Genomic DNA, 21,450 nt, shown 5'->3' on the forward strand with positions numbered 1-21,450 from the left:
AGGTGGGACTGAGTATGTAAATCTGCTTTGAAGATGCCTCTTATATTTTACAAGGTGACGTGAACAGGACGTCCTGAGCTTCCCCTTGTACTGAGGGGCCTGTCCCGTAAAGAGGGTTTATCTCATAAAACTGGACTCGGTGAGGCCAGTTAGGACCTGATGTACCCTTCTTTGTTCTGTAGCTCCTCATGCAGGCAGTGCCACTTCTGTAACATGGAAGGTACAGGAACACTCTTCATGGAAATAGGAACGTGGTGGTGTTAAGACAGGGTTTACGATTGGCCGGTTCTGTCCATTTTGTTCTTGAATATATACATCTTTTTTACAAATTAATGTGAATAATAATGTCATTTTACACAAAACTGTATGAATCGTGAGAGAAAAGTAATGCAACAATGTAAGCTACATAACCTGTGTTCCATTAGCAGTCTGTGCTTTGACTTTGAGTTTCTGCAATCACAAACTTTTATGGAAACCTTTGATTTTCAGCTTCTATTATTTGGCAGGAACCCTCTCAAACAAAATGACACATACTTTGGTGCCAACCAGGGTTTTCTTTGTGGACATGCAGAATTTCTATGAATATAGTTTTTGTAAGGTTTTGTATAAAAAAAAAGAAAAACAACTTTGTTTTCCTAGTAAATGTATGTGTTAAGAGAACGTTAGAATAACCAACACCAGAGTAACTCATGGGGAAAGTCAAAATATTATAGAAGACCTACTGAAATATTTTCTTTTTAACACACTGTGAATAATTCAATTGTACAGTTTGCTGTATGGGTTATATGAACTTTTAAATAAAAAAACACAAACAACGTATTTGCAGTCTCTTTTTGTTAAACAGTTGAGCAACACATGCCTTTTCATTATTAGTGTGAGCTGAAGACATTGTTTGATAGTACCACCAGATAAAGCACATTCAAGTTCAAATTTAAAGGATCTCATGAAAACAAAACAAAAGATTATATAATGTCAGAGTAGTGTTTGCTTTCATGCATCTCCACATGATTTTGTTATGAAGATGCAGTGTTCAAAGTATAGAATAAAACATAATTCACAATCTGGGCAAAAAGAAAAGTGTTGCCAATGGGCTATGCACGGTGACCCCACGTGATTTCCACCTGGACAGTAGCATCGGCGCTGTTCTTCCTCTCCCCTATCTCTTACATTCTCGATGAGCAGGGTCCCATGAAGCAATGACTCAAGGACAGAGAGTAAAAGTGAGGATGTGACTAGAGCAGGTTAAAAACATTACAACTTCAGTGGGGGGGAAACCTGCTTGTTCATAACAAACATAAAATAAGAATCTGTGCAAAGTTTTGAACGAGCCTGCACATAAGGGAATCCACCTGTTAGTAGTTAAGATTTCATTGAGCTGTTTAAATGTTATATTGTAATTATTTAACTAGCCGATAGCTCACAAGATAAAAGCTCCTACCTTACGACCACTGGCGTTTCCTTTGAGGCAGGATTCAAAGCCAACATGATGTTTTTTTTTTGTTGTGCGGTGACTCATTGTCCTTTACCAAATCCTGATCGTGAATGTAAAACATGGGGGACAGGAAGTACAACACTGATCTTATTGAGCAGGAAGAGATCACGTGGGGACACTGTGTATACTGTACAGCCCATATTACATCATCGTACCACTTCTATTATAAAGCTGCATTGACTTTTGCTTTATTCAAGTCCGTTTTTTGATTAGTCAATCGCTGGCAATCGTTGTTTGTCCCATCGTCCGTTGCTTGAGAACCACTGCACTAGATTTGACACATCCACCAACTTGTAGTAACTTGGAGCATCAGCCTTTAGTTCTCCTGATGCAACTTTCCCAACAAACACTCAATGTCATTTGCTTTTTGGAAAAAAACATTACACACGTTTGCCTCGGCATCTTTTTCATGCGTATCTGCCAAACAGACCCGTTTTTATTCAGCCGCATCCTTTACAGCCGGCTAGCCCGGGCACTTTTTTTCTGTGGGGAATGTAGTTTTGGCGAGATGATGACACTGCCTATAATAAGGTTCAGCTCACATTGGCCCTCGCATCAGCTCATACCCCTGCCCGCATGCGTCTCCTTGGCCCAGTGGGTCTGCAGACACGGGCATGGCATGTGTCCGGTGTTCATCCGCCCCCCAGCGGGTCAATGATGCAGAGCCCAGCGGTGTGGAGCGGAACATCACCCTCTGACGGAGCGGCCAAGGTCAACACGCAGAGGAGAGAGAGAACGCTGGTCTGAGCATGTGCTGTCAGAGAGAGAGTGGAGAGAGGGGGAAACGCCCAGAGTCTGAAACATCATATAGAGAGCAGCCGTGGTGGAGGGGTCAGTGTGTGGCTTTAGGTTGTTCTTTAAAGTGGTAGTGGAGCTTTTTGAGGTTAAGAAGAGGGCACATGTGAAAGATGGACTGCTGTCACTGGAATATATAAAGGATGGCAAACTTCTAACAAAATCGAAAAGAGACTTTCACTCCCTATCGGAAGCTTCCTTAAGGCTGGTTTTGGTAACTGCCTCGTCCATCAGATATACTGTAGTTGTGGGAGTGATTTCAACACACACACTCGGTGGGTAGAGAAACATTAGCATCTCTTTTAAATTTAAGTCTAGTTGTTTGAATACATCCATTATGAGTTTCTGAATGCTCAACTTCGGAGCAAGTAGGTGGGTGCTGTCAGTCTTGTTCCTTCCTCCTAGGATATGATGGGGCCTTAGTCTTATTAAAGACCTCTCTAGCTCGGATCTAGTAATCACGTTTTCTGACCACAAGAGCAAAGAAGAAGCTTCTGTGAAGATAAGCAAAGCGTCCTCTACCAAAATCAGTCCAGTCGGCGATTTAAGCTTCACTACATTCCCAATCAAAATATTAAGACCTGTTGAAAAATGGCAAAAAATCACATTTTGCATGGTTGGATTTATACAAGTTCAAAGTAGAACTTCAATATGCAACAACAAGAAATGGGAGAGAGACAAAAACAATTGACTGAAGCCTCTATTGAAAACATCAATGAAACAGAAAGAGGCTTTTGGCCTTTGAAATTTGGATTCTGTTTCATTTTCTGTCTGGTATTCACACGATCAAGAGGTCCTGATAGCAAAGGCCAAAAAAAATGTTGTTTTGAAAGTCCATAAGCAGGGCCTCTCACAGCGTCATTTTGAATGTCTTGAAGATCTTGAGGGTTATGGAACAAAAAAGTCAAGTGGAAGACCCCAAAAAATGTCACCCGCACTCAGCTGCAAAACTGCCTATTTAACTTTAATTGTTGTTTTCAATAAAAGGTTCACACATTTGTCATACTCTCTTTTCTACTTGTCGCCTATTGAAGTTCTACTCGGAATCTTGTTTAGATTCAACCATGCAAAATGTGAATTCCTTGCCATTTTTTGACTGGTCTTTTGATCGGGACTGTATTTCCATATCAGTTTAATTTGTGGACATAAGGGCAGTATATATCTTCAATGTGATTGCACAGATATTGCCATATCACTGCAACTCTAGCATCCTCTTTTAAGAAAAAGGAGAAAGATCCCTGTAGGCATTACTCAACAGTCAATTGCAGAGATCTAATTTTCCTATAAGGCTGGCTTTAACCTCCCCCTTAATGGCGCACCAAAGTAAAATCCATAATATATTTAAAAGTGTGTTGTTGTTGATGTAAAACGTACTTTGCGAAAGCAGGACATTGACATCTCCGTGGTAAGTCTGGGAATAAATACCCTGATGTCATTGCATTTCAGTGACTAGTCCCAACTTGACAAAGTACAAGCACTCAGGATAAATTGTTTATGGTCCACTCCACATTAGACTGAAGAACATTAACATTAAATCAAACACAAGTCTCTCAATCATCCCCGTGTCCTGCCCTCCAACAGACCTCTCTTTGCCACGGTTGTATTTAGCCACTTTGTTAATGCCTTGACCAAAAAAAAGATGCATGCCTTAAAATTAAAAACTTAAAAACATTGACCTACTTCCGCTTATTGGTCTCGCTATTACACTTAACCGGTATATTTCCTGCCATTAAAGACCACATTAAAAGCCCATAGCGGTTCATAGTGCTGTGCGGATCTTCCAAATTCAGATTTATGCCTGTGATCCCATCGACATCTCATCCTCATTTTATCATCCAATTTCTACCTTCATTATTTGTTCCAATCCAAGTACCTCTATCGCGCTCTGTTCTTTCCCCCATCGCTATCCGTTAATCTTTGAAATTGGTATTATCTGCACATCATTGCCTCATTCTCCTTGGCTCGCCCCTTCCCTATCCTCACCGCCGTCATCTTTTTTTTTTTTTTTTTTTTTCATTTGGCCCCAAAGCGGCGGCTGCATTGGCTCCGTGTCGGTCTTTTACATAGTCCTGGTGCACTCCTGCTGGCCCCGGTCTGTCCGCGGGGATTAATTGATAGCGAGAGATAATAAATCTTCCCATTAGGAGTGAGGCCCCTGCCCACGGCTCGTTATGCGCCTGCTGCTTCCCCCGACGCCGTATAGCCTGGGGTTTCCCTCCGCTCCTTTTTTTTTTTTAACCTCATATGCCATCTGAGCGCCTGCAAGGTTAATCTTTTCATATCGCACTTGACTGGACGCCGTATGTCGTAGGGGTTTGGTTTATAGAGCGTCCTGTGTATCAGAGCTAAATGTCCCAAATTGTATACTAGGGATGCACCGATACCAGTATCGGGTATCAGGCCGATACCACATGCTTGTACTCATACTCGTACTCATTCATGAGGTCCCGATACCAGAAACCGATACCATTTGACGTGCGGCCAGCGCACCTACGAGGCGCACCTCTCAGCGCACCTCTCAGCTGAGGAGAGAAAATAGCAACAAACTGGAGAATTCTTTTAGTGTAAATACAATATTTCACATAGATCTGACTTTATTACAGACTGCGCTCTCTAAATCAGAGTCTGAGCTGGATTTAACCAGAGCTAAATGTTGTTAGTGCTGCAGCGTCTGCAGTGTTTACAACATACAGGCTAACGTTGCTAACTCGCGGCTAGTGGTTTTGGCCATTCTGACGCCGTTTTAAGCCCAGGGGTTTATTCAGCTGAAAAACTAACCCAGCAACTAAAAAGTCCTCAGAAAATCCAAAATAAAGAGATACAGCATGTCCATATTGAGCGAAAAGAACAATGAAAACGCTGTAGCTACTCGCTAAGTTGCTACAAACACACGAGAGAGACCATTTAAATAACCATCTCAATACTATTGTTAAATAAAAATACATAAATGAATAAAGCACAGGCATTGAGGAGCTTTTGGACATGGGCTTTTCTGTCTATGATGGACAGTGCAAAAAAAAAAAAAATTTTTTAATGAAAATAAAATAAATAAATAAATGGCATCAGCACAATTCTAATATAACTGCTCTTAAATGTGTCGCCTACTTTGTTTAAGGAAATGTACACGAGTAAATTAACTAATTACAAACCAATCTGCTGTGGAAAAAGTAAGAAGGTTGAAGAAAATGCCTTGTACTCTTATCGGTATTCGGTATCGGCGAGTACTTAAATCCAAGTACTCGTACTCGTATCGGTTTTAGAAAAAGTGGTATCGGTGCATCCCTATTGTATACGCCAGCGTTTTTTCAAAATGCGGTCCCTGGTCCTTTCAGTTCAGTTAGCGTCACCGTGTATAAAGCACATATTGAGAATCAAAATGGCGTTATTCTAAAACCCTTTCTTGTTTTTCGTTTTGTATGCAATCCTAAAAGTAAAACAATAGTGATATGTATAAATATGTGTCTAATAAGGGGCAGGAAAGGGGAGAGTTCAGCTTCCTGGCACCCAAGTGGTTGAAGCAGTGGCCTGGCATGTATCGAGACTCCGCCGTCGTCTCTTCTTTCTGTCTGGATGGATGAATGAATGGAAACATGGCTGCCAACTTGCGCCAAAGCTATCTCCAAAGCCCACCAATAACACAACCATTTATGGAACTGCTATTTTCAGTCTGTCTTGTTTATCAAAATCTTTAGGGCTGAAAAGATTAATTAATGTTTAACCTCTTAGCCCTCGCCTTTTTACCGAGCGCAGTTTCTCCAGTTTGGCTTTACTCAAATCTTAAGGAGACTATACAGAGTTTAAAAATGTATTTTCATCCCCCCCCCATGTTCCAGCCATGTCCTAATGTGTAGAATGAGCCCAGACATATTCACCACAACTGCCTCTAACCTCCTGCACTGTCACTCAAAAAGGTGTTGATTCGAGTCCGAAGCGCCGTCACGTGCTTAATATAGGACCTGCACTTACGAATATGACCTGAGGTGGCAGTAGTGAGTATAAAAACGACCAACTTGCATCTAGTCTCTTTAAAGCTCCTTGAAAAAAGTGTCAGAATAGCGTCAAAATTGAGACGAAAACGAGGAAGAAAAAGCCACACCAAAAAACACAACCAAAAAGTGACAATAACAACAAAGAAACAAAAAAGCCACAAAAGAGTAACGGAAAAGTGACAACAAAGCAACAAAAAAGGGAAAACATTTTTTTTTTATAAGTGACGCGGCAACAACGTGAGGAAAAAAGATCCCTCTACATCAGTTATGTAGGTCTTAGCTTTCAAATGAGGCATTACTCTGGCCTATAGGCTGTAAAAAAAAATGATTTGGGTAAAGCTGAACTGGAGAGAATGCACTTGGTAATGGCGGGAGTTAAGAGGTTAAAGCCAAAAAGCAGGGAGAAATGTGGTGCAGGCACAAACTAGAGGTTTTTTTTCTCTATTATTAGTAATATTATTTCTTTGCATTGTCTAAATTGACACTGTATTAGAAATTCAACCTGGATAGACTCAAACAGAGAATAAAGCAGTGGTTGGAAAGATTTTTTGACACATATATATTTTTGGCGATCAGGTGGTATGGGAGACCGGTGAAGGATGTAGCAGGGTGACGCCGTGGATGGAAGGCAGGGTGACGCCGTGGATGGAAGAGGCGGTGAAGGGGTGGAGGCGGGTCACAGCACAGCTGGGAAGCTACAAAGTGATTGAATTTGCAAAGTGATTGAACTTTAACAACTGTGGAACAATCAACTACTGTTTTCTCACTGAAAAAGACTTTAAAGTGATAGTCTGAAAGTCTAAATGTTTTACAATTTTTTTTAAATGTGCAAAATCGACCACCTGGTTTTGCATTTTGATGTAAAGAAAGTACAAATACACCTAAATTATTATATGTAAAGTCCCTCCATCCCGGATTTCTGCAGCTAATCACAGTCTAGTATCCTCCCGCGTTGACAAATGAGATGAGCTTTTCCTGTGAACCAGCCTGTCAGGTCCAATCAGGAGGGAGGGGGAGAAGCTTGATCGCCTACTTTCAAAATTCTGTTCCTGCTCTCCTCATTTTGCAAACTAAGAAGGGCTTTCTGGTCCAAGAGGGGAGGAGTTTACCTTCACATTTCACCCGATCACTCCTCACTTTGCAAACTTACAGACTATCACTTTAATTTGTTCTCTATTTATGTTATTATTAGCTTAATTGTTTACCTTTACTTAATCAGGATAGTCCCATTGAAATCCGTATATGTCTTTTTCTTTTCAAGGGAATCCTGATCAAGAGGCAAGAGGCCAAGGCATCTCATACACAATTGTAAAACAAAGAAACAGCAAAGCAGACAACACCAGAATGATAAAATGGTGTTTGAGTCAGGATTATCGCATTTCCAGGTCCTTCAGAATGCTGTCCAACTGAGCCAAAGTTATACGATTTGAGAGTTTAATGGCTCCCTGTTAGAGAAATGCAAACAAAACCCATGCTTTATAGAAGGTCTGCTGCTCTGTCCACTGTAATAACATTAAAAATAATGAACAGTAAATGAGTGTGTAATTGCGGTACATCGCCCTGCTAGAGGAGACAGGCCACAGAGGGGAAGCCCATGCATATTCAGCTTCTGTAATGAGCCCGGCATCGCATGTATCATGTTTGTACAGAGAGACACCATATGGCCCAGTGTCAAACTGATGAAAAATATACATCCATTGTTTATGCCAGATCTGTTTTAATAGAATCACAGAGATAATAGTATCACAGCTTCATCTCTACACTATCATGTTGAATTATCCGTTTGACTGTAGGTGAAATCACAGATAAAGGCAGTGCCCCCGGTGGAATTTCTCTTTCTGTGCATCTGACCCTGATAAACGGCGGCAATCGAGGCTTTTCATGAATATAAATACCGGGCCGAGTGAAAGCCATTTTTTTTTGTTGGCTCTATATAAAATAGCATTCTCAGGTGGGGAATGAAGAGCAGTCCTCATCAGCAGCGCCGAAAAGCTCCACTACATCAACCAGAAACAGGCAGCATCTCAATCAAAGCTATTCAGAGATTTATTTTTTTTCTTTCTAAGCTTGGCTCTCAAAATGGATGGCAGTTTTCAAGTTCCATCAGATGCATTTATCATTCTGCCTTGAAAAAATAAGAAGAAAAAATAGAGCAAATTTGAAAGTAAATGATACCACATTTACATTTGAGTTGCTTTCGATTTCTAGGTGCCTCTGAAAGTTGTTTGGGGATAAAGTGATAGAAAATTGAAAATCAAGAGTCACACGGATCATCATTACAGGACGGTGGGAGAACGCTGGAGTAGTAAGGACCTATCAATCTGCTTCACTTTACTTTGAATGACTGAGGTGCACACTATGCAGTAGATCTGGGACATATGGGGATAATATGTGTGAGTGCAAATGATTTTTTCATGTCTCCGTTAGCTTTGAGCTGTTAGCTGCTGTGCTAAGTAGTCACCCCTCCTTGTTGATATGTTCCTCACTCGTTCCCATGCAAAACTCTGAAGTACCAGAAACCATTTGATGTGTAAGTAGGAGAATAACTGCCTGCAGAAGCCACAGATCAGCCATGTGCATTGTTTTCAGAGGGATGATGAGAGAGGAGCAACCCAAAGGTGTTGGTCATATAAATACCAAACAATCATTCAATGCAGAAACTGAGACTAGAACATTCTATCTGGTTTATCTTTGTTCCTTTAACTGTCTGTAATGCAGTATTGATCCAGTCTGATGTAAATCGTCTTGAAGTCAATGTGTCACCGAGTCCATCTACCCATTTTTTGGATTGCTGAATTTTTTTGCAATGTTTGATCTCTAAGTTAAAAAAAAACGCAAAAAAAAAAGAAAAACACCGTTACCTGAAGATACTGCTGGTGCTGGTGCTCCCAGGTGCCTTTCATAGTCTGTTTGAAGTTGCCCTGAACCGGGAGAGGTTCTGCTCCAGCAGGAGGCTAAGTTCACCATCAGATGTTTTGATAAACTTCAAACTTAAAAAATGCCCTCCTGGATATCAAGGCTCGTATTTTGGAAAGAAAAAAAAACTTGCGCCGAAGTTTACTTTATGTTAACACTGGAACACAGAAGAAAGACGACTGGTTTTGTGTGAATTGCTTTGGTATATATTGAATGAAACAAGCCGGACACCACGCTGTGTCCCTGGGCAAGACACTTTACTATGTGCCCATGACCTCTCGACTCCTACCCCAAGAGGTCCTCACCTTTGATCCAGCTGTCTTGAAGCAACGTGGTGTTTGGCGCACAACATCCTGGGCCAATTATCCATCTGCTTCTTTACTTCAACGTCTCTTCCTCATTGTTTGGTATCTGCCTCATTCTTCGCTTTCAAACTGTTCCGTTTGTTCCAATCTGCGAGCCCTGTGAGGCTGTTGTGATAATGGGCACCTACAAAAAGGAATTGAATTAAACGTTCACACATCTCCAGTCACAGCATGCGCCAGCAATCACGCCCACAATGTTTGAAATAGAACACACACACACACAAAAATGAGTGCGCAAAAGGATTTCTATCTATTTTGATTTTCCCCTTCCATTGTTTCTCCGCAGATTTACGAGCGTGCGCTTGAGATGTGAAAGACAAACTCTCCATTCCCCCCGCTCTTATATAAGCGGAGGTTATACGGCCTGTCCTGGGGGGGGGGGGGGAGACGCTGAAGTGTCTGGTCAGGCAGGACACGGTTTATGGGCTGTGAAGGCCAATTTTCAGCAGCCTGCAGAATCCCAGCCACAGAGTCACCTCTTCCCTGCATCTCCCATACTCTATCATCCAACCGAACGTTAGACATACAAACCGTCGCTCACCCCGAGAGGACAAGACTCCCCTTGTCATCCGCATGGGGGGAAGCAGTGGCTAGACTCCGTTACCGTCGAAAGCAAACGGTCAGTCAGGAGACGGGGGGAAACTCCAACGGTTTTTTGGGCGTCGATGGATGGGCGCTTTGTTAACTCAGGTGGTTATTTCAGGGAACAGATGCTATGGTCATTCGCATGCACGGTCACCACCGTACTAACAGCTAAATCTTAGGTTTAGGTAAAGTTGTCTCGTATTCCATTGGGGAAAAAAAGTTGGATTCCGTCTAAAGGGATTATTTGAGGTCACACGGCAGAGCAGAGCGAACTTGTCCACAGAGTTTTCTTTTGTAAACCCTCAAAGCGGAGGGAAAGGAGGGAGTGATTTGATATTGAGGGTGAATGTCCCAAATGGAGGGGAGTAACCGAACTCTTGGAAACAACATCACCTCTGATTTTTTGCGAAAAAACTGAAGACATTTAGAATATGAAGGCAGTGAGAATCTAAAACATCAGAGTAAACAAAGTAAGAGCTGGGAACATCATTAAAATCGCTCTAGATTTATGACTAGGTTTTAACTTCCCCCCCCAAACCGTAAATTGTTCACGTTGACTCTGGAAATAAGCGTTTATGTGTGCCATTATGTCATATTCTGTCACTGTGTTGGCTGTATTTACGGTTATGGTCACATGTAAAGTCATATTTAATTACGATGCATTATAGCTCAATGAAGCTTTGAGAATGCAAGCTGCTGCCTCCGATATAAAAGATAAAGACAGAACCTGCAGCCAGAGTGAACGTAATGGGGCATTATATGACCATAGTTTTATGACTACACAAGTTAGGCAATACACAGCTGTTTTTGGATCTTGTTTTGCCTTGTGAAGTGGGAGTGGGAACTATCACGCGTTAATAGTCCGCGGTTATGCACTATATTATACCAAATAATCGTGCACATTATTATTTGGATAATGCGTTGAAACTATTCTTGGATGAAAACAGACTTTTCCAGGTCAGCAATATCTTTCACAACTCCTTTAACTACAATATTTTCTCTTTTATTAGCCATTCAGAAACTGTATATTGTGTACATATTGACTCAAGGGAGTATGTTAAAATACAAGAAGCAAGTATTTACTTCTCTACCATAATCTCGATCAAAATAATTTCTGTTTCCTGCGATTTGTTCACACGTGTAAATATTGATGTGGTGTCTTTGGCTGGTGGCTGTAGTCAGAACTGACTGTCACTACACAGACAAGCAAATTCCACAAAGTAAACATTTTTGGAGCCATCATGAGGCAGAGAGATTAGTATAAAAAAATGAATGCTATTCCTAAATTTAGCTTCAAACATGCTTGAATTTTGTAAGTGACACACAAAAACCCCTCCAGGAATCGCCACCTTAACATGGTGGAGGGGTTTGAGCACCCGAATGATCCTGGGAGCTCTGTTGTCGGGGTCTTCGTGCCCCTGGTAGGGTCTCCCAGGGCAAACAGGTCCTAGGTGATGGGTCAGACAAAGAGCGGTTCAGAAGCCCCTTATGAGAGACCAACAGGCCTGAGAACCATGAGGCCGTCCTTATGTGGACCCACCACCAGCAGGAGGAGCCATAGGGGCTGGTGCAATGTGATTTGGGCAACTCCAACAGCTGCCCTCACGACCCGGCAACGGACAAGTGGAAGAAAATGGATGGATAGATGGATGGACACACAAAAAGTGATATAAGGTAAGGTAAATAAGTGCTGTATTTGTAATTGTACAATTAGTAATAATAATCTAACCATCACCAACCACTCACTCACACACTACATTCGCCCAGGCTTCCTGGTGTTCCCAAACGGTCTCCCATCCAAGTACAGACCAGGCCCTTCCCTGCTTAGCTTCCGAGGTCTGAGGGGATTGGGCAGAGCAAAGGCGGTATGGCCACAATTGTACAACGAAATTGCGTTCAGGTGTTGGTTTAGTCCTGAGCCGCTCTGCCACTGTGGACCAACATGACCAGCATGTTATTGGAGGTCGGGGAAACCAGAGCACCTGGAGGAAACCTGTCTGACTGCCTTCAGTCTCCTCTGAAACAGTGCACCGCCCCCTGGGTTTGTCCCTGTTTCAGAGCGTGGTGTCCTGCACTGGTCAGCTCCACCTCCTCCTTCCTCTTCCTCCTGCGCAGCTCCCTCCGCTCCACAACAGTCTTTCACCATCTTCCCTTTTATTGTTTCCTGCAGCGCCTCTTGTCACGCCGTCATTGTGCTGCAGCTGTGGGGGGCTCTTGGTGCTTCTTCAGTGTTTCAGAAGAAGAACATTTATAGGTCTCAAATGTCAATAGCTCTTCAGTGGATGTTAGCTGTTTGCTTTTAAAAAACCTTCATAGCTAGGACATTCTCTGCAGTGAAAAATCCGCAGAGCCTCACAAAAACACAGGTAAGATGTACAAAAGTATTTAGTGGAACAACAAAAAAGCGCACCTCGTGCTTTTTTACCTTGACACACTTGAGCCCTGTTGGCGCTGTGCCAATTGGTCAACATTTCCTTTTTCGAATAAAAGAGCAAGTGCTTATAATGTGGCGGGGCCTTGTCTGTTTTTATTTTCGGCAACAACTGCAGCTTTCTTGTACTCTCTAAAAACCGAGCGTTGAGTGAATCCAGAGCCTCTCTTTGCTCTCGCTGCTTTGCGTCCCCCCGCCGTTTCCTTCCCTTTGAGCGCAAAAAAACGTTAAGAGATGCTGCGACTTGGCACCGAGAGAGCGGCGGCGTCTTCGTTTTCTGCGGTTGGTGCCGTTGCATTTGGGAAGTCCTTCAAAGTCAGCCGACGTGCCGCGGGCAGCATTCTAATGAGGTCATCAATAACCTGCAACAGCTGCTCCGAGAGAGAGAGAGAGAGAGAGAGAGAGAGAGAGAGAGAGAGAGAGAGAGAGAGAGAGAGACTCATCTGTGGAGCTCCAGCCACCAGTGACTGCTACGCAACCCAACAAACAGGCCCCGGAATAATGAGTACTACACCATGGAACAGGCAGCCAGACTTAACCGTCAGGCATTAATTGGTGCTGGAGAGGTAGATTTAGACGTGACAGCTGTGGCAGTGACTGAGAAGCGAGCACCCTAACTCCCCAGGGTGCTGTCGAATAGTCCGCCGAGATGCGTTTGGTTAAAAATGAGCTCTTCAAAAAACAACGGTAAACACGTCACACGCGGAGAGGGATGCCACTCTTGGGCGAATCGGGAGCGGGAACAAATGCAGCAGGACCTACAGCGAGGAGAGGTGAGAAGCAGAGGAGAGGATAAAGACATCAGCAGAGGTGACAGACAGGCACAGGATCTGTCATGGGACGGATCAGCCTCTTCAGGAGTACAGCTTGTCTGAAAATAGCATGCGTTTTCAGACTTCCAGTGGTTCTTAACTGGTGTGGCATCAGGAATCACCCCTGGGATGACAAGCCGCGACCCAAATAAAACTAAGGCTTGTAAGATTTTGTGTAAAATATATCAAAAATTGTTGAGAATTGAGAACAGTCATACGCAAGTAGTGATTCTGTACATAAATATTAAAAGAAGTGTTTTCTGGGAAAGGCTTGAACCCACTGAAGGCTGAAGAGTCCACAACACAATTTTGGGTCGCAACCCACTAGTTGAGAATCACTGCTTTAGATTGTCGAAAGACCACATATACTGTAAGTCATTACTTATGCCAGTTTCCAGTATTTACACTGAATCCTGGCATTGTCATCTTGGAATATGCCTGTGTCATCAGGGAAGAAGAAATCCATTGATGGAATAACCTGGTCAGTCAGGATGTTCAGGTAGTCGCTGATCTCATTCTTTGGGCACATACAGCGGGAACCATATGCTACACTTCATAAAAAGACACATTTGCATTTTTTTCCTCACTGCTTGACATGATGACCACTTCAAAACACTGACTTTGTTTTCCTTAAGCCACTTTGTAACCAGTTTGGGAGTTTGCTTTGGGTCATCGTCCATTTGTAAGACCCATCTGCGCCCGAGCATTAACTTCCAGGCTGATGTCTTAAGATGTTGCTCCAATATTTCCACATTGTGTTCTTTCGTCATGATGTCAGCCCCACAGCATGATGCTGCCACCCCCATGTTTCAGAGTTGGGATGGTGTTCTCAGGCTTTTTCCACCAAACGTTCAACTGTGGGACACAGAACCCGCCTTCTTTCTGATCTGTATGATGACTGGTCATTTCCATCATTGTTTTAACCAATGTACCTGGCATCTTCAAGTGTCTTGAAATTGCACCCAAGGATGAACCAGACTTGTGCTTCCAAGGTTATGAAATCATCACCTGGGCTTTGCCAAACTGTTTAAAGGTCTAGTAATCTTAGAGTATGGAAACTTCTGACCTTGTAAAAAGTAATTTAAAAAATGTCTCTCATTTCTCTCTCAATCTCTCATTCTTCTGGCATTTGACAAATAATTTTAAAAAATCCAATTGACCTACAAAAAATTAAAGTTATTTCTGGTTTCATGTCAGGCAGAGAAAAAAAAATGTTCCTGCTGTGTTGCTGAACCTAGATCTGACAACCCCAGATCTGCACGGCTAGTTAAATCCGGGTAGACACTTTTCTTTTTGGTCAGGCAGTAGCTAGATAATATTCTTGTACCTAGACCCTCCTTTATGGCAAAAAAATCAAGGCATTGTCTTGGAATATGACCATTCCACTAAATACAAAAACAACATTAATCAGGTTATTCTGTAGATTTGGGCTCTGAGTGATCCACGGCATGTACACTGATGCCCCCGTGACCCGACAACAGGTATAACCGGAAGGCTGGAAGCAGAAAGAATGAGGGGGATCAATATAGCGCAGTTTTAGTCTCAATGATCACTTAAAAAGCCTGTTTTAAAAGGAATCTTTTCACAAGCCGTGGCAGGATACAGTTAAATATGCCGCACTGCTTCATAGCGAATTCATGTACTTGGACCAAATGTGTGAAATAAAATGGAAATATGGAGTACATATACAATCTCATCTGCTGCATGCAAATGTGCCCAGCACCAGCACTGTGGGGAAAACTGCCTATGCAAAATGAATTGCTTCTACTGCACTGCACCAGTCATCAAGCATAAATCTGCCATAAGGACTTGACTTTCCATAACATGTCAGCATCCCTCAGCATGTATAAGGAGACGTGTTGTAGCTGGGAATGTAGCAGTCATTTTCTATGTGTTATTGACCACCATTATTGAGAAAGTCCACAGATTTGATCACTCCTAAAAGTTTATTGGAGAATGGATCACAAGTTTTTTTCCTTTTAAGACAAGAACGTACACTTCAAACACAAACCTTTATTGTAAACTCTAACTGAGAGTGCAGTAGCCGTGTCAACCATGTTTTTCCCCTCTCTGTAACATATCAGTCTCTGCCTTCTGTGCCGTGCTGTACGGGCCATTGTGTTGCCTTTCATCATCAGTGCACGCTTGACCCTCCCCTCTATGTCACTGTGGGAGACCAGGCAAACTCATCTGTTTGTGTGACATTTGCAGCGGGACGCCCAGGACTCGGATGGCTCTCGCGGTTCTCAGAAAAAGGCTCCGCAGAGAGCACAAGAACCGCTCGTCCCTGTATGTTTGACAGCACTCTGACTCTGTTGTTGGATGTAGTAGAAACAGTGGGCACATAAAACAGGTGCAGCTCGGCAGTAACAACATGTCTGGAAGCCAACTCCCTGAGACTTTCTGGGGAATACTGCTCCGGTTTATGGATGAATGTCTACCTAACTGAAATATTGTATTGTTGTTCATGTTTTGAGCAAAAAAATAAATAAAACAAAACACAAAGTAACAAAAATAAATACAGTACATGCGCATACAGCACTACAATTTCCACTGTAATGCAGTTCATGAAGACGACCAGTTATTCGGACAATTGTTTATGACTGTCATTGGTGACCCATAAAGCTTCCACATTTCCAGTTCTGGAGATGTCCATATAGTCTTTTTATTATTTATTTTGGAGAGCAATAGGCTGCCATACACATACATGTAGCAAGATTTGTTGGTTTGGACAGAATGGGCCACCAAATAATCTATACATTATACTGTTTAGTATCAGCAGTGTTAAGACAATAAAATCCTCCAACTCTTCTATTGACAGTCTGAAAGAGCCTCATATCATGGAAATCCACTGCCAAAGGAACAGCTCTGAGCTTTGTTCTGTGAAGCAGGACCTTGATTAAATATGATTATAATGAATATTATAAATGCAAAGTCGACTAAATTTGTCTAAATTTAGTCTAACTAAACTAGACTAAAAATACATTTTCGTCAAAAGACCAAGACTAAAACTAAATTAAAATATCTTGTCAAAATTAACACTGAGTATCATAACTAACAGTCACCGTTAATTATCGTATTGATGCAAAAGCAATTTGAGTGCTGAAATGATCAGGGTTTGTCAGACAAAGAGGGCAACTGTTGGGAGAGCTACTTTAAAATGGTAATGTATTGTGCATTAATAAATACAGTTTTAAAATGTAATATGTTTGTATTACATATTACTGTTTCAAAAATGTAGCTGAAGTACACTACTTTGAATTGCTTTTGGCAAAGCATAAGTATATACTATATAAAATAGTAATAATGCCACCGAACAAAAGTGCAGTCAGATTACAATTCCTTTTCCTTCACTTTCCCTCATTCTCTGGTGTTTGTTTTGACAACATTAGCTACACACAACTGTAGATCTTACATACCAGCGTTCAACATGATTTGGTGCTACGTTTTATTTGGGGGGAGTTTGACCTTTTTCGTCATTTAAATGCACGTGTAACTTCAGCTACTTAATTTCTAATGGCTTATATATTCCTGTAGTTTGCAGTATGTTATATTCCTAAATTACTGAAAAAGTAACGTATTTTTGTAATATGTTACCCCCAACATCAGAGATTGAGAATGAAACACTACTTCTAATGGTTTTCCTACATGCTATACTCCATCATTCATATTGCTCACTGAGTCAGTGTGCCATATTATGAGCATCCTATGACAATTTACCTGTAGAGTGCCCAAATCAAAATATTATTCTGCACAGCCTGATAGTAGCAGGTGTATTGGCAGAGACCTGCTCTCTGCCAGTCCAGCGCTCACTGTGACTGGCTGGGTCTATGAAAATGAAGCCGCGTTTATGACTCAAACAGCAGCGGTGTAACTGTGATAAACACTGCCGATGAGCTGCCTGCATAAATCTAAAGGTAATCTTGGTGTTTTACCTCTTCAATAATATGCTTCCGGAAATGCAATTCCGGTCAAAAATGCACTTTCTGGGCCATCTCAGTGAAGTTTTATGTGCCCTATATTTTGTTAGTACTATTTGCAAAGTGTGCAACTATGCAGAGGCAGGTTGGTCTGTGCCGGAGCTGATGCCATCTATTATAGAGCTGTCGGGCGCTCCATGCCAGAGTGCACTGCTTTAAAATTAAAGAGGGGAGTGATTTGATTTGCAACGCTAGATTCCACTACACCCACTGAGTCTCCAACTGTGCCACAGGTGCTCCGCGCACATCTGGCTACAAAGCACCGAATATAGAGCACTGGAAATAGCACCTTCAGAGGCACCAGGCAGCACTCATCATTTAGTCAAAGAGAAGAACTACTACAACATAAGAAATAGTGAGAAATTATACTATCACCTACAATCTTTCATTATCATACTTCAGTAACAGCCAAAAATGTTTTTCAGCACTTCTTTCCTTTTTGGACTTGGGACAAGTGCTGTGATGGATTTCATCTATCTATCTATCTATCTATCTATCTATCTATCTATCTATCTATCTATCTATCTATCTATCTATCTATCTATCTATCTATCTATCTATCTATCTATCTATCTATCTATCTATCTATCTATCTATCTATCTATCTATCTATCTATCTATCTATCTATCTATCTATCTATCTATCTATCTATCTATCTATCTATCTATCTATCTATCTATCTATCTATCTATCTCTGGTGTGAACTTGTAGGACGGTCACACATTAAAGCCGCACTCTTCCCTGATCTCGAAGACTTTTTGTATTAATCCTACATTGGCGCTGTCCAAGGTGCTGAACAGCAGGAGCTGATCCTGAGCCGACCTTAACGTTGGCGAATAGGGAATGAATGATCGCTAAATCTTCTCCTCTCTGAAGTGGCGCCAGGACTGTGGGCACACGAGGGGGGGGGGGGGGGGGGGGAGACAGTGCAGATGCTGCTTTAGCTCAAAGATATGGACCAATTACAACAAATCAAAATAGACCTGCGCAGGAGTTTTATTAATGTAGGAAAAAAATGAAGTTTTAATGAAGAAGTTATCTGTACCTTTCGCACATTCAGGGATTGGTGTGATCTGTCTGGTTGAATCCTCCTAGTTTCTTGGCGGTCGTCTACGCTCCGTGCACCAGCTGTAGGGAGCCATTCCCGAAACTTTGGTTGCTAAATGTTTGTGCAAGCTCTTCAGTCATACAAGAGTTTTTCCATCGTCAGGTTTTCGAAAGTAGTCATCTGCTCCGCTACGGAAGATGGGACGTGCCCAGACTTTTTTGTTGTTGTTGCTATTGGATTAGCTCTGGTTAGCAAACAAGCCAAAGGGGCGTGTCTGTAGGGGAGGGGTCAGGGCTTCAATAATAAAAATAGTCTTTGTTTTCGGCTGTTGGGGGGAAAGTCAGCGTCATTGCCATACACATTAACAAAGCCTTCCCACACTTGTCATTTGAGGAGTCCATTGTTATGCCTCATCCCCCCCCCCCCCCCCCCCCCCCCCTTCCCCACCACCACCACAGTTCAGACTGGGTTTGTACTAAATCCAGCGTATTGTTTTTTGTCCTCGCTCTGAGTCACGCGGAAACATAAATCTCAGACAGTCACTGCAGAAGTCCATTATTGCATTTTACCATTGCGGGTTTGGCGGTATTAATGCCCCACATCTGTCAATTAATCACTTTGATTATACACTTATTTACCTAATGGATTCCATTTAGCCCCGCCACTCCTCCGGACCATGATGCATTGCTCCTCCTGATGGACTGATTTCTATAAAGTGCTTGTGTTCCCCGTAATCGTCCCCATTGATTCATTTTCAGTGTCTTGTCGCAAATGTCTCCTCTATTTAGCCAATGCATTAATTAGCGTATACGGCGTGTGACGGGGCCCGTGTGATTAACAGACAGCACTTTTTGGAGAATATAGTACCTCTTGCAAGTCATTAAAGTATGGAGAATAATACAGTAAATAGGCGGCTCTCTGAACATCTGACCTCTCCTTGTCCTCCCTCTAACTTCAGCAAGAGTTGACATCATAATGTGGCTATTTATGGCACCGGTTAAATAAGGCAATATCTCAGGATCGATTTTGCAACCGCACACTCTCCCCTTTGGCACTCCCTTCCAACACAAGGTGGATTTGATAACTCTAGCCCCATTGATTTTTCCACATGCCAAAAACAACTCTTTGTGGAAGCATAAACAAAAATATTGGTTATGGTCACAAATCGATGGCCAAATAAAGAAGTTACCGTTTTATTTGGGAGAGAGGCTGCGGAAGGAAATGAGGAAGTTTACTGTGTATCCGCCTTAACCGAGCGCATTTTTCTCCAGTTCGGCTTTACCCAAATCCAAAAGCTCGACTTTTTCTCGACTGCAGAGCAACAGTGCCATGCGTCATTTGAAAGCGAATACCTACTGAAGGGATCTTTACTTTTTTGTCTTTTTTGTGTGTTTTCATCCTTGTTTCCGTCGGTATTTTGACGCATTTTTCAAGAAGCTTTTAGATTTGGGTAAAGCCAAACTGGAGAAAATGTACTCGGTTCAGCTGGGGCTTAAGAGGTTAAACCACAGCGGTGTCGACTTGTACAATGAGTAATATGGCGAAGAAATACCACAGAATCAACTTAAAATTTGAAAACAAAAAAAGGATAAATCAATGAACCTCTTAACCCCCGCCTTAACCAAGTGCATTTTTCCAGTTCAGCTTTACTCAAATCTAAAATCCATATGTGCCAGTGTAACGCCACATTTGAAAACTAAGACCTACAAAACTCACCTCACGTTGTGTCCTTAGGCAAGACAGTTCACCCAATGCCTGTGTGTGATTGGTTGGTGGTGGTCGGAGGGACCGTTGGCGCAGATGTGAGCAGCCTCGCTTCCGTCAGTGTTCATTTTGACAGTTTTAGTCTTTTGACGAAAATGTAATTACATTTTAGTCGAGATTTAGACAAAAAAATATCAGCAATTTTAGTCTAGTTTTAGTCGACTAAAATTGCGACTAAATTTAACACAAATTAACTTTAACGTTAACTTTATTTAACATATTCATTATAATCATATTTAATCTTGTTCCTCTGCTTCATGGAGCTGCTCCCACATGAACAAAGCTCAGAGCTGTTCCTTTGACAGTGAATTTACATGATGTGAGCCTCTTTCAGTTTGGATGAATTTAGTCTCTCCTTTTCATTTTTATTTAGTCTTATTTTAGTCGATAGTTTTAGTCTCTTGAAAAACTTTAAATTTAGTTTTAGTCCAATTTTAGTCAGCAAAAAGTTTACAAAAATTAAGACTAAATATTTTAGTCGACAAAATTACAGTAACACTGCTGTCAGTCAACCCCAGGGAAAACCGTGGAGCATGAATGAACCCCCCTCCCTTTTATTTCATGTGAAGTGCTTTGGGTGTGACTTCCACTGCTCTTTTCACTTTTTAATCACTTTTCTGTCATTTTTTGGTTGCTTTCTTTGTTGCGTTTTGGTCACTTTTCTGTCACATTTTTGTTGCTATTTTGACACTTTTTTTTCCCCAAGAAGCTTTTAGATTTGGGGTAAAATCAAACTGGAGAAAATGCACTCAGTTAAGGTGGGGGGGTAAAAGGTAAATGTTATATCCCTCTAATAGCTGGTGCTGCTTGAAAATATTCTAAAAATGGCCAAAGATAATGTAATGTAACGTAAGATAATGTAAGGAAGAAACAGAAATTAGATAATAATGGTGGAAAAAATCCATGAGGTGCTTACAGAGCTGAAGAACCTTCTGTGTGAACCTTCCTCAATACAAACAACCCCGTCCTAGTAATAAATACTTCTTGAAAATACAACAATAGAACAACTGAGAGCTTGAATAATAGCATCAAATAAAACACTATTCTATAGCAATAAGCAGTGCTCATGTGACATAATTCTCTAGATAGAACAACAACAGTCATTTAACTAATTTAAATATACACACTGATCCTAATGCTATCTCCAGTTCACGATCTGTTGCTGCAATTAACTTGAACTAAACAAAACCCTCAGCACGCCAACCCCTGCTTGCCATATGTCTTGGCTGGTGTCGCCGGTTGTTTTGGGCACAGGCGCTGCTGCTGGAACAG

General features: G+C 41.8%; 1 long non-coding RNA gene across 1 annotated transcript in view; it reads right to left on the reverse strand.

Annotated features, from left to right (window-relative positions):
- The window catches only part of LOC306967092, a 376,547-nt gene that overhangs the window by 95,533 nt on the left and 259,564 nt on the right, over positions 1–21,450 (reverse strand). Inside the window, exon 2 of the long non-coding RNA XR_013793158.1 lies at positions 7,310–7,447. This is a non-coding gene — a long non-coding RNA (uncharacterized lncRNA). The remainder of the gene's footprint in view (positions 1–7,309; positions 7,448–21,450) is intronic.

The sequence above is a fragment of the Gobius niger genome (genome assembly GCF_951799975.1).
Source record: "Gobius niger genome assembly, chromosome: 8".
Lineage (NCBI taxonomy): Eukaryota > Metazoa > Chordata > Actinopteri > Gobiiformes > Gobiidae > Gobius > Gobius niger.